This window comes from the organism of the source record quoted next, unplaced genomic scaffold (assembly GCF_019419815.1).
Source record: "Pyrus x bretschneideri cultivar Hongxiangsu unplaced genomic scaffold, Pyrus_bretschneideri_v1 Contig96, whole genome shotgun sequence".
NCBI classification, from domain to species: Eukaryota; Viridiplantae; Streptophyta; class Magnoliopsida; order Rosales; family Rosaceae; genus Pyrus; species Pyrus x bretschneideri.
The window spans coordinates 25,816-38,364 of NW_025999838.1; the positions used below are offsets into that span (position 1 = coordinate 25,816).

At 38.2% G+C, this 12,549-nt stretch overlaps 1 pseudogene; it reads right to left on the reverse strand.

The window, feature by feature from the left end:
- Positions 1–9,485: 9,485 nt before the first annotated feature.
- LOC125473771 lies at positions 9,486–10,343 on the reverse strand (annotated as a pseudogene).
- Between the last annotated feature and the right edge of the window lie 2,206 nt (positions 10,344–12,549).

Here is a 12,549-nt window from a genome sequence, read left to right on the forward strand (position 1 = left end):
GAAAATTGAAATAACGAAACAAGTTAATAAACTAGACAGAATGTAAATATGAAATTTATGGATGAATGCTAGCTAAGGGGTTCATCTCCATACATGTTACACTTGCATACAAGATTGATTCTCAGTTGGTCTTTCGATAAATTATGAAACTCAACGCCCCGGGTTAATTAGGTCCGCTTAAATTAACCGTCAAGTTCTCCTTAAGTTAATGAATTGGATGGGTTAGCGCAACGCAATTCACCACATTCTCCAAAAGTCCTTTACGTGAAAAGCACAATAAAGATACAATCAAAGATCATTAAGCATTATGAAAACTATAAGTGTTGACGAGGCATTCGTTACTATGGAATACGCATGAAACTTATGCCAAGAATTCGTTTAACGCGATTGTTTATAAGCAACCTCCACTACTTGTGAATATAAGTTCATAACGATTAGGTGAAATTCACTTATATTCTAGCGTCATATTTATGCATGAAAATTAAGCGCGCATTCTTAATAAACATTCATAAATAAGTTATCAATCAAACGGTTAAACAAATTGAATTCAAAACTTATGAAATTCCAACGAAAGGTAATCAAATCAAAATGCAAGTATAAACATTTATTTCGAATCACCCCCTAGCTAAAGGGGGGGTTTATTTCCTCATAACTTTGAAATTAAAGAAACACCTAAACATTCCAACAACTCAAACTTGAATTGTATGAACGTTTAGGCACTCTTCTCTTCCATTCCTCATACGTACAAAACAAAGAGAATTGAATTTAAACTTTGAAATCAAAGAAACACCTAAACATTCCAACAACTCAAACTTGAATTGTATGAACGTTTAGGCCCTCTTATCTTCCTCGTTGTTGTAGCACAAGGTCTAAGGTGAGGTTTGGGGGATTATGGAAATGGTAGAGGAGTGGTTTGGAGGGTTGGGAAGTGGTGGAAATGGAAAGATGGTTTTGGATTCTAAGGGGACTCACGGCAAAGAGAAGGAATGGAAGTGTTTGTGGTGTGTTGTGTTGTGAATGAGATGTGTTGATGACTAGGTTAGTGGGTGGAAATCTGAAAATGGCATAAGGGAATGGGAGCTCACGGTTTTGAGTTGTTTGTTTGTGTGAAGTGTGTGTGAATGCATGTGAAGATGCTAATAAATAATGCATGTAGGGTTAGGAAATAAAATCATAACTTAAAGGGAGATGATTAAAGGGTGTTGAAAGGTTTGAAATGCATGTGTTGAATTGGTGGTTGAATGATGAAAGAATAAGTGAATGATTATGATAAGTGTATAAGTGAATGATTATGATAAGTGTATGATATGTTAAGTGATAAATGAATGATATGTTAAGTGATAAATGAATGATATGTGGTGAGTGATAAGTGAATGGAAGTGATAAGTGATAAGTGAATGGAAGTGATAAGTGAATGGTTTGATAAGTGAATGATATGATAAGTGAATGCTTATAATAAGTGAATGATATGATAAATGAATGCTTTAAGTGTTTAAAATAGGGAACAAAGCCCTTCCTTGCATGGCAAGGAAGGGAGACACAAGGAAACACACGACAATGTCCTAAGGTTGCAAGGAATGTTGTTTTTGTGTTCTAAAATGCGTAGGAGTCTTCAATGATGCTTAAACATGAGGTCTTTTAGGATTTAACTTTCCTACTTCAAGTCTTTAATTTCGTCCATCCTCTTGGCTCCAAGCATATGATATCCATTCCAATCTCTAATTTGCTCCAAAAGGCTCCAAAAGGCATCCTTTTGCATACCTTGCCCTTAGAACCTGAAAACACACAAAAGAAGCATAAAGGACTAAAATAACTAGAGAAACATAACGTAAATGCACGAGAACAAGCCATTTAAGTCGCATGAATATGCTCCTATCAAATACCCCCACACTTATCTTTTGCTAGTCCTCGAGCAAAACAGAAAGAAAAACAAAACAAAACCAAACGAAACAAAACAAGTAAAACACAACCTAAACCTTCCAACAACCGTCTTAGGGATTTCCAATGCACATGACACGTTAAAAATCATCATTCCCACAGATTTTGGTTATCTTTACACTTAAGTACATACTTAATCATAGTCACCACATACTAATTCACAATTAAGCATTTAAAACTATATTTTGAATGTAGTAACATGCCTTAGAGAATTTGCTCAAATCCTTACAAGATATGCACTCATTTTTCACACAGATTTTCTAACTACACACCCTACACTAGCTATATGTGAGAAGATTGATGTAAAAATGAATTCTAACACTCACATATGTTATATTAAAGAAAGCATTTTCTGGATTTACGACAATGACATGAATATGATCTCATGAATGGAATGCTACTACTTAGACGCGAGAACCAGTGACACCATAAGCTCATACCAAGTTCAAACTCCACAAATTGAAATACACAACACTCAAGATAGAAGTCAAAGGGGTGTAACGGGGCTAGGGTATTGGCTAACAGTGAAAGGTGAAGGATAAACAAACATTCTTAAAGCAATAGTGAGCAAAGTATTTGAATTAGGCACTTAGAATTCCCTTTAGAACGCAAAAATCAACTTTGAACACCCAAGGGTAAGTCACACAAAACTTAGGGCCATATTCAACTTTTTGGACCCTTTCTTCAACCATCAACGCTCGTGAGTTCATTCTTACTTATTTTCACTCTTTTTTTTTTTATTATTATAATTTTTTTTTTTTTTTTTTTTTTTTTTTTTTTTGAATCCCGGAACATACATATAAACGTAAGAACAAACTTTTACTCCCCCACACTCATTTTCTTGCATAATGTAACTCAAAAGGAATTCATTTAAGTCATGCTTACTATACTTTAAGAACAAGGGTATAGGAAAGTCCTACTCTAGGCTAGGTAAGGGGTGACGTGGTTAGCAAAGAAAATAGGATAAACGAGGCTCAACGGGGTTAAAACTAATGTATACGAAATATGGGAAGTAAGGCTATTTGGCTATGATGGTAACTACACAACTTCATCTTGATATATGTTATGCAACTCAATATCATGCTTTGAATGAAACGGATATAAGTTCTAGCATTTAGTTCTATCATGATACAATTGCATTCTAAGTAGCAACCAAGCAAGGAATAATGAGATCATTCAACAACTTTAGAAAACAAAGAATCACAGAAAATAACTCTCCAAAGAAGGTAATGGCTCGAGTCTCACAGGGTTGTAGCGTTTGTTTGAGTTCCTTCCTTCAAGCATGTTACAAAAACGAATTTTTCTTTTATGATTGCATGTGAAGTCATACATTATAACCATAACTAAGCATAAACCAAGAGTAAATCAAACTTTTCTCTATGTTTATAACTCTTTTTAACAGTCATGTAATTACAAACCAAATCCTTATCATTGTGTTGGAAGGTACCCTAAGACACAAACTCACAAAAACGACTCAAAACACTCTTTTTAGGCTTTTCAAAACAATTTTTCAAATTTTTATGTGCTTTTCGGAGTTATAAAAACAAAACATACTAAAACACTCTAAAACAACTTAAAAACACCTTAAAACAGTAAGGAACAACATTTGAAGTTATGGGTGATAAAATCCCACGAATTTGCATTAACAACATTAGTTACCCCCCCACACTTAAATCAAACATTGTCCTCAATGTTTTAAGCATAGATTCACACAAAGCATAAGTAAATACACAAAAAGCACTTTAAACATACTAAACTTGGCATAATGTAATTAACAAAGAGAAGAGTTTAGAGACGCAAATCTGGTTATAGAGTGTAAATTCCATCTTCTCCTTGGTAATTGCATTGAGGCTTTGATCTTTGTGATTCCACAGGCTTACTCTTGAACTGGTTTCCGCCCATCGTTGATTTTCCTTTGTGCTACTTCTTGAACTGGGCAGCAGGATGGTTCTTTTGGTCTCCTCCGAAGGTCTGAGCTTACTCCTTTGGTCTGTTTCTTTGTTCAATCTTTCCAATTCGTATTGAAATGGGTTGGAGGATAACTCAGCCTAAGTTTGTCTCCACATGCTTCAATGTATCATTTTCACTTGCCTTACTCGCTCCCCTTTGCAGAAGTGGTCCCTTCTCCGGAAGTGTATCAACCGTTGAAGATGACTACTCGAGAGCAACACTAGGTAAGCAATCAGGAATAGATCCCAGGCAGTTGGCTCCAGATCGGAAGACTGGCTCCAAGTGCCGGCTGATTGCTTTTTTTACTTTGCCATGCGAGTAAGAACAAGGACAAAGAAAAAGACAGGGAAAGAGCATGATATGAGATACTTTTGCTTTTGACCTTGATGATATGAGATACCTTTGCTTTTGAAGAAGCGGTGAATGAATCAGCACATGTATTTGTTGTGCTGCTTCCTCCTGGGTCATATGTACTCCAGGCATCTGGTATCATCTTTGGGGAAGAAGAAAGAATTGAGTATTTCGAAAGGCTTTGCTGGGAGTGCGCCCTCAGAGGTGAGGGAGAGTTGGGCATTTTCTTCAGGTTTGCCCTGCCATAAAAGACGAAGGTCGACATATATAGAGATAATATCAAGTGGTGGTACTTTTTACCTTTGTCGACAAACGTTTTGATCCCGCAAATCCGGCTTTTTGAAATAATGGCGCCTCATCGATCTCTGAACACGCCTCTTCGATTTCTGAGCAAGCGCCCCTTCGATTTCTGAGCAGGCGCCCCTTCGCTTTCTGAACGACACGTGGTAGTGCAGATGCGGCTCCTTTTGACAAAGCTGCACGCGTCTTCTGAAAAGCAGAGAAAGCGTCGCCGAACTTTGCGCTTGTCGGCTAAAGATGTGTAGTTGTGATGATGGCCTCCACGTGTTGTCTGAAAAGAAGAAATCTTTTGACAAAGTTGAACGCGCCTTCTGAAAAGCTGAGAAAGCGTCGCCTAAATTACGCCGGAAATTCTGGCTTTTTGAATTGGTGGACGCGTCGCCTTGGCTTTTTTATTGAGCTATCGATCACCACAACAAACACACTCTGAAGAACTCCCATTCTTGAAAATCGACTCCGACCCTTTGAAAATTTACTCCATCCACTCCTTCTCTTTGAACACTTTTGAAAGAAAATGGCAAACTCATCGAACCTTAGCTTAGATTTGAGTCTCAGCAACGATCCGGTTGCGCCCCGTCAAGGTAATGTATGGCGCCCTTCTTTTTTATCTTCTAACGGTCCTCTTTCAGGTGAAGACTCTGTGATGCAGGACGCCACAACAGCTACAATAGTAGCTAAGAATCTCCTCACTCCAAAGGATAGTAGGCTGCTGTCAGGACGGTCCGATGAGTTGGCCGTTCAAGAGTCCCTCGCACTTAGTGTTCAGTGTGCGAGCTCTGTGTCCAACATGGGCCTACGCCTGCTTGCTCGGTCCCGCCAAGTGGAATCGTTGATGGCAGAGGTGGAAAGACTTAAGCAAGAGATCCAGCAGCTTAAGTACGAGAATAGAAGTTTGCATGTGCTTGCAAATAACTATTCGTCGGGGATGAAGAGGAAGCTTGATGAGCTGCAAGAATCTGAGGGTCGAATTCACAGTGACCGTCAAAGGCTTGCGTCTTATCTCCAGAGGCACCTTTTTCCTGGGTCATCCAGCGCTTGGCCAAGTATTGAGGCCTGGAATGCTCTAGCTCCGATGCCTCCCGCTCCGATGGCTTCCGCTCCGATGCCTCCCGCTTCTATGCCTCCCGCTTCTGCGCCTTCCGCTTCTGTGCCTCGTAGTGGGGCTTCACGTAAACATCCTTTGTGAAGCTCCACCTTTCTCCATGTTTAGTATCTTTCTTTCAATTTTTTTATTTTTTTATTTTTTTATTTTTTTAACATAAATAAAATCAAACGGCATGGAATTTATCTTTGAATGGACGGTGATACTTGAAATGATCCGGTAATAGTTTAAATTCCAGATTGGGTGCCTGAATCATTAACCACATGTTAGTATAAAAGAAAATTGAAATTCGGGGAGGCGGTTTACCTGTGTGCTCCAAAATGAACTCCAGAATAAACACCCCTTCGAAAGTTATGACTTGTCCCGTGTCATAAAATCCAACTTCCTTGGGAATTGTGGTTTCAAATTTGTCCTCTTTGATGCCTTCTACATCTTCTCCAGCCACTACCTTCTCTTGAATCATTCTTCTTGGTGTACAAAGTCCTTTGAAGAATTCAACACCATCTAAAACTTGTTGTGTTGCACCAAGAATTTGAATAGCATTTTGCACCTTTGGGAAGGCTTCCACGATGTCCTTTTTACTCTCTTCTTGGTTGGGAATCAAAAACCTGCTAGGAAAAGGGACATTGGGTGGAATAACATCAGAATAACATGAAATTGGGACGTCCTTACTGGTGATGGGTGGTTTAGAGGGCTTAGGGGGCTGCGGCAAGGGTTGTTCTACCCTTGCCGTGTGCATGTCTTCTTCCTCCTCCTCAATTAGCAGCTCTTCATCCACTTCTAGGCTATGTTTGGACATTTTTAGGTCAGCTCCAACCTCCATAGCACTTCCCAAAGTGATAGCATTATGGATTTCAAAATCTTCCTTCGAGTTTTCAATAGTTGAGTTGGAAAGTTCACTTTGCTCTTGAATTTGTTTCATGAACTCCATAATCTGCCCAAATTGCTCGTCCAATTTACCCAACTTCTTGTCTTGATTTTGTTCGTCCTGCGTCAAAGAGGTTAGTAATTGAAAATTTTTATCATTATCCATGGACATACTTGAACTTGATTGGAATTGTTGTGGGGGAGGTTGTGGTGGCTGCATAGGTGTTGTATTGAACTCCTCATATGGTTGCCAATATGCTTCTTGTTGAGCCTCCTTGGCTTGATTTTGTGACCCCTGCGCCAAAGAATTTATTTCATTAAGAATTTGAATATAATCTACTGGCGAACTTGAATTTAATTGAGCATATTGCATATGAAGTTGTGGTGGCTGCATAGGTCTTGAATAGAACTCCTCATATGGTTGCCAATATGCTTCACGTTGAACTTGTTGATCTTCCCACCATATAGAGTTTGAATGATCCCTCCAATCTCTTTGTGGACATTGATTGGCTTGAAATCCTTGCCTATATGAAGCACCAAATGTAGGGACACTCTGCATTGTGGTCCTTTCGGCATACGGCGACAATTTAGAAGTAAGATTTGCCAATTGAGCTTGAATGCTAGCAAAATCCATATCTTACTTCTCTAGTACCTAAAAAGAAAGAGAACTAAATCAAAAATCAAAAGTAACAACAAACAAAGAAAACAACACTAAGTTAGAAACTAAAACGAAAACAACTAAACCAAAAAAAAAGAAAAGAACTAAGGGATTAGCAAAGTTGCTAATCCCCGGCAACGGCGCCAAAATTTGATGCGTGATTTACTTGACACTCAAATTAAACCCTCGTTTGACAATTGTAGTAGAATGGATAAGTGAGGGATCGTTCTAGACCGGGGATTAGGAGGGCTTGCAAATCTCTTGGAAACTGACTCAAAAACGTAAAATAAAGTTTAAAACACTAAACTAGACTCAAAGAATGCAAAATTAAAGTTTAAAACACTAAGACAAACCAAAAACTCAAAATGCTTTAAAAACACAAACTAAATTGAATTCTAACTAAAATGAACATTAAAGCAAAAGGGGGATTGAGGTTTTTACGAAAATTGAAATAACGAAACAAGTTAATAAACTAGACAGAATGTAAATATGAAATTTATGGATGAATGCTAGCTAAGGGGTTCATCTCCATACATGTTACACTTGCATACAAGATTGATTCTCAGTTGGTCTTTCGATAAATTATGAAACTCAACGCCCCGGGTTAATTAGGTCCGCTTAAATTAACCGTCAAGTTCTCCTTAAGTTAATGAATTGGATGGGTTAGCGCAACGCAATTCACCACATTCTCCAAAAGTCCTTTACGTGAAAAGCACAATAAAGATACAATCAAAGATCATTAAGCATTATGAAAACTATAAGTGTTGACGAGGCATTCGTTACTATGGAATACGCATGAAACTTATGCCAAGAATTCGTTTAACGCGATTGTTTATAAGCAACCTCCACTACTTGTGAATATAAGTTCATAACGATTAGGTGAAATTCACTTATATTCTAGCGTCATATTTATGCATGAAAATTAAGCGCGCATTCTTAATAAACATTCATAAATAAGTTATCAATCAAACGGTTAAACAAATTGAATTCAAAACTTATGAAATTCCAACGAAAGGTAATCAAATCAAAATGCAAGTATAAACATTTATTTCGAATCACCCCCTAGCTAAAGGGGGGGTTTATTTCCTCATAACTTTGAAATTAAAGAAACACCTAAACATTCCAACAACTCAAACTTGAATTGTATGAACGTTTAGGCACTCTTCTCTTCCATTCCTCATACGTACAAAACAAAGAGAATTCAAATTAAACATTGAAATCAAAGAAACACCTAAACATTCCAACAACTCAAACTTGAATTGTATGAACGTTTAGGCCCTCTTCTCTTCCTCTTCGTTGTAGCACAAGGTCTAAAGATAGTTGGTTTGAGGGGATGGAAGTGTGGAATGGAGTGGGGAATTATGGAAATAGGTGAGGAGTGGTGGAGAAAATGGTGCAGAAAATGGAGAGAAACTCACGGCTAGAGAAGGAATGGAGTGTTTGTGTTGTGGTATCTACAATGGAATGAGATGTGTTGATGACTAGGTTAGTGGGTGGAAATCTGAAAATGGCATAAGGGAATGGGAGCTCACGGTTTTGAGTTGTTTGTTTGTGTGAAGTGTGTGTGAATGCATGTGAAGATGCTAATAAATAATGCATGTAGGGTTAGGAAATAAAATCATAACTTAAAGGGAGATGATTAAAGGGTGTTGAAAGGTTTGAAATGCATGTGTTGAATTGGTGGTTGAATGATGAAAGAATAAGTGAATGATTATGATAAGTGTATAAGTGAATGATTATGATAAGTGTATGATATGTTAAGTGATAAATGAATGATATGTTAAGTGATAAATGAATGATATGTGGTGAGTGATAAGTGAATGGAAGTGATAAGTGAATGGTTTGATAAGTGAATGATATGATAAGTGAATGCTTATAATAAGTGAATGATATGATAAATGAATGCTTTAAGTGTTTAAAATAGGGAACAAAGCCCTTCCTTGCATGGCAAGGAAGGGAGACACAAGGAAACACACGACAATGTCCTAAGGTTGCAAGGAATGTTGTTTTTGTGTTCTAAAATGCGTAGGAGTCTTCAATGATGCTTAAACATGAGGTCTTTTAGGATTTAACTTTCCTACTTCAAGTCTTTAATTTCGTCCATCCTCTTGGCTCCAAGCATATGATATCCATTCCAATCTCTAATTTGCTCCAAAAGGCTCCAAAAGGCATCCTTTTGCATACCTTGCCCTTAGAACCTGAAAACACACAAAAGAAGCATAAAGGACTAAAATAACTAGAGAAACATAACGTAAATGCACGAGAACAAGCCATTTAAGTCGCATGAATATGCTCCTATCAGAAATCATGAGCCTTTTTCGCATCCTCGAGCGACTTTAATCTCCCGCACAACTCAAACAAAGACCCAAACCAATCAGCATCAGCGTTGACCCCTTCTTTGTCCATCATCTCAACAGCTTCTTTAGCCTTCCCCTCTTGGCACAACCTCCTCAAATCATCAATTGAAGCAGGTACAACTTCCGGGGTCTGATTCACAGCCTGAGCAGGGGTTTGAGGTTGTGGGTATCCTTGATTAAAGTTTTGAGCCAGTGGGATCCACTGATTGCGGTCTCCAGGTTGTGGGTACCTTGATTGGGACTTTTCCATTGATTTGGGCTTGTGGGTTGCTGAAAATTGGGTCTCGGAGGAGGTGGGCTCACCTGGTTAGGGTTTTGATGGTGAGGAGTGCCCTGCCCCTTAGACTCCACTGATTCGAGTTTCCACGTCGTGGGCAGCTCTGATTCTCGTTATTCTGGTTAGGGTGTCCGCCATTGGAATAGTCCGACCCCTGATTAGGATATCCCTTATTGGGATAGCTCTGGTTCTGACCCTGATAATTGAACTGATTGCTAGGGTTCTGGCCCTGGGTCTGCCAATTCCACTGGTTCAGGTTTCTGTATCCCTGGCCTTGTGGGCTCCACTGGTTAGGGTTCGCCTGGTCGTTGAAAGCCCTAGGATCGGACGGCGGGGGTTGCTGCTGAGGAGGCCTCGGTTACTCAATTGGGACGGCGAAAGTGCTTAGGGTTTTGGTTGATGTTAGGGTTGGGATGGCGACGGCGACGGCGGTGGCCGTGTTGTCGTCAAAGGAGGTAAAATGAGAAGAGTGCAGAGGCCTACCTTGAAGAAAGGAGAGAGCGATGGGCTTCGTGCTCATCGAATCGCCAGGAGAGACGCCATTTCTGAGGGAGATTTTAGCTTAAACCCTAACGAAATGCTCTGCTCAATCCTTATCGCGACTCCAGAGTCCAGACTGGGTTTGTGCCCGACCGTACATACAAACCTTTCAAACTTGATCGTCCAATGAGTTTTTCTCATAGCCTCATTTTTACTGTAATTTCAAAAGAGATCATTCTTGTGAGACTAAAATATTAAATTAAATTTACAAACTAAACGATGCGTCAATAATAGGAAATAAATGTATTAATCAATACTTAAATAATAATTCAATTATCAACAAGCACATCATGTAGTTTACTAAATTTGATTTAAGAATTTGGTCTCCCTAACATTACTCTTTCAAAATGTCAAGCATCTCAAGCAAAGGAGGGAGTACAATGATCCCAACTATGACAATCAGTAATAAGAATGTCTTGGCGAGCAATGTATTCGGCAATAAAGTTCGCCTATTTGAAGATATGGCTCCATTTTATGCTTCAAAAATTGGTCGCCGTCCACTTGATATCTTCAATAATACACACAAGATTCCAGGGCGTCGCAACAATCTTCAGCCTTCTGGATCACCAGTTTAGAGTCACCTTCAACAAAAATCTTCGTGATACCCTTCCTTAGCGCAAAAAGAAGGCCCTCTCTAAGACCTTAGCCTCCACCTTCAAAATAGTACCACCATTAAGATTTAAAAATCTACCAGCAATGAGAATTCCATTATGATTTCTAATGGTAAAACCAGCAGCCGCCTTGTCCTTAGCAACCAAACCATCGAAATTTAACTTAACATGATATTCTTATCCAGAGAATGCCATTTAATAATCGTTGAGTCATCACTGGTGTTCTTTCTTAAAACTTTATTATTAGACTTCATATATTCTTCACCCATAGAAATAGCCAGAAACTTAGACCTCGTCGGAAAGGGTATTAGATTCCTAAAGACCATATTATTTGTTCCAAATCTACCAACATAGAAGCAAACTCGACTCACTTTGTCCACTTGCTTTAAGGAATCCAATCAATCCACTACAAAGATAAAATTGTTGCTATTAAAATTACAAGGTTTAACAAAAAAAAATAAGTCCCAAACCAGCTTAGCCTCCTACAATTAAAAAATAAATGCATTTGTTCTTCCTCCTCAAAGTTACAAAAAGGACACATTTTATCAACATTAGTCACAAAATGACTTAATATTTTTCTTGTTTGAAGTCTCTCACGAATGAATACCATGCAAACATCTTAACTTTGGGAGGAATGTTAAGCTTCAACATCTTATTAATTAACTTATGCCTTATAGTTTGAACCAAAGTCCCTTTTTGAATCCAAGGGGCAAACTTAACAGAAAACTTACTATTCATAGTAGGGCCCCAGATGAACATATCTTTAGTTTCTTGGATAGGAATTGGAATGTTACAAATTTTTTTAACCACCTCATAATTGAACACTTCAAATAGCTTCCTCTTATTTTCAATAAAGTCACTCACTTTCAAATCCCAATTACAGTTTTCAGAATCAATATTTGGTACAAGATAGAAAAGTCTGTAAGGAAAAACCCAATTGTGGGTCCAGAACAAAATGTTCTGACCATTACCCACTCTACAACTCATACCCCTAAGAATAATATCCCTACTTTTCAAAATGCTTTTCCAAGAAAAAGAGTAGTTTTGCCTAATTTTATTATCAAGGAAAGATGTTGACTGAGGAAGACAATTGGTGGGTGAGGCTATACATACATTCCTGAAGACCAATTATCTTCCTCAATCAACACCTTCCAACTTAACTTAGCAAGACATGCATTATTGAAAGAATCCAAACGTCTCACCCCTAAGCCTCCTACTTTCTTGGGAGCACAGACATTATCCCAAGCAACTAGGAAAATCTTCTCGTCGCTTCCCTAGAAGAAATCTCTACATTCCTTATTTAGCTTACTCAAAATTTTGTCTAGACACTTAAAACACGACATCACATGATTAGACATCCCTATTAAATTGGAGTTGATAAGAATAAGCCTCCTAGCTTTAGAAAGAGTGTTCGCTTTCCAACTGACTAACTTTTGCTTAACCCTTTTTAACAACTCATTACCATTAGCTTGGTATTTCCAGAACACAATATTGTGACTTCCAAGATACTTACCTATTGTAGTTTTATGTTGAATTTGCAAAATATCACAATATTATTTCTGATTTGTGAACTAGTATTGTTAGAAAAATACATAAAA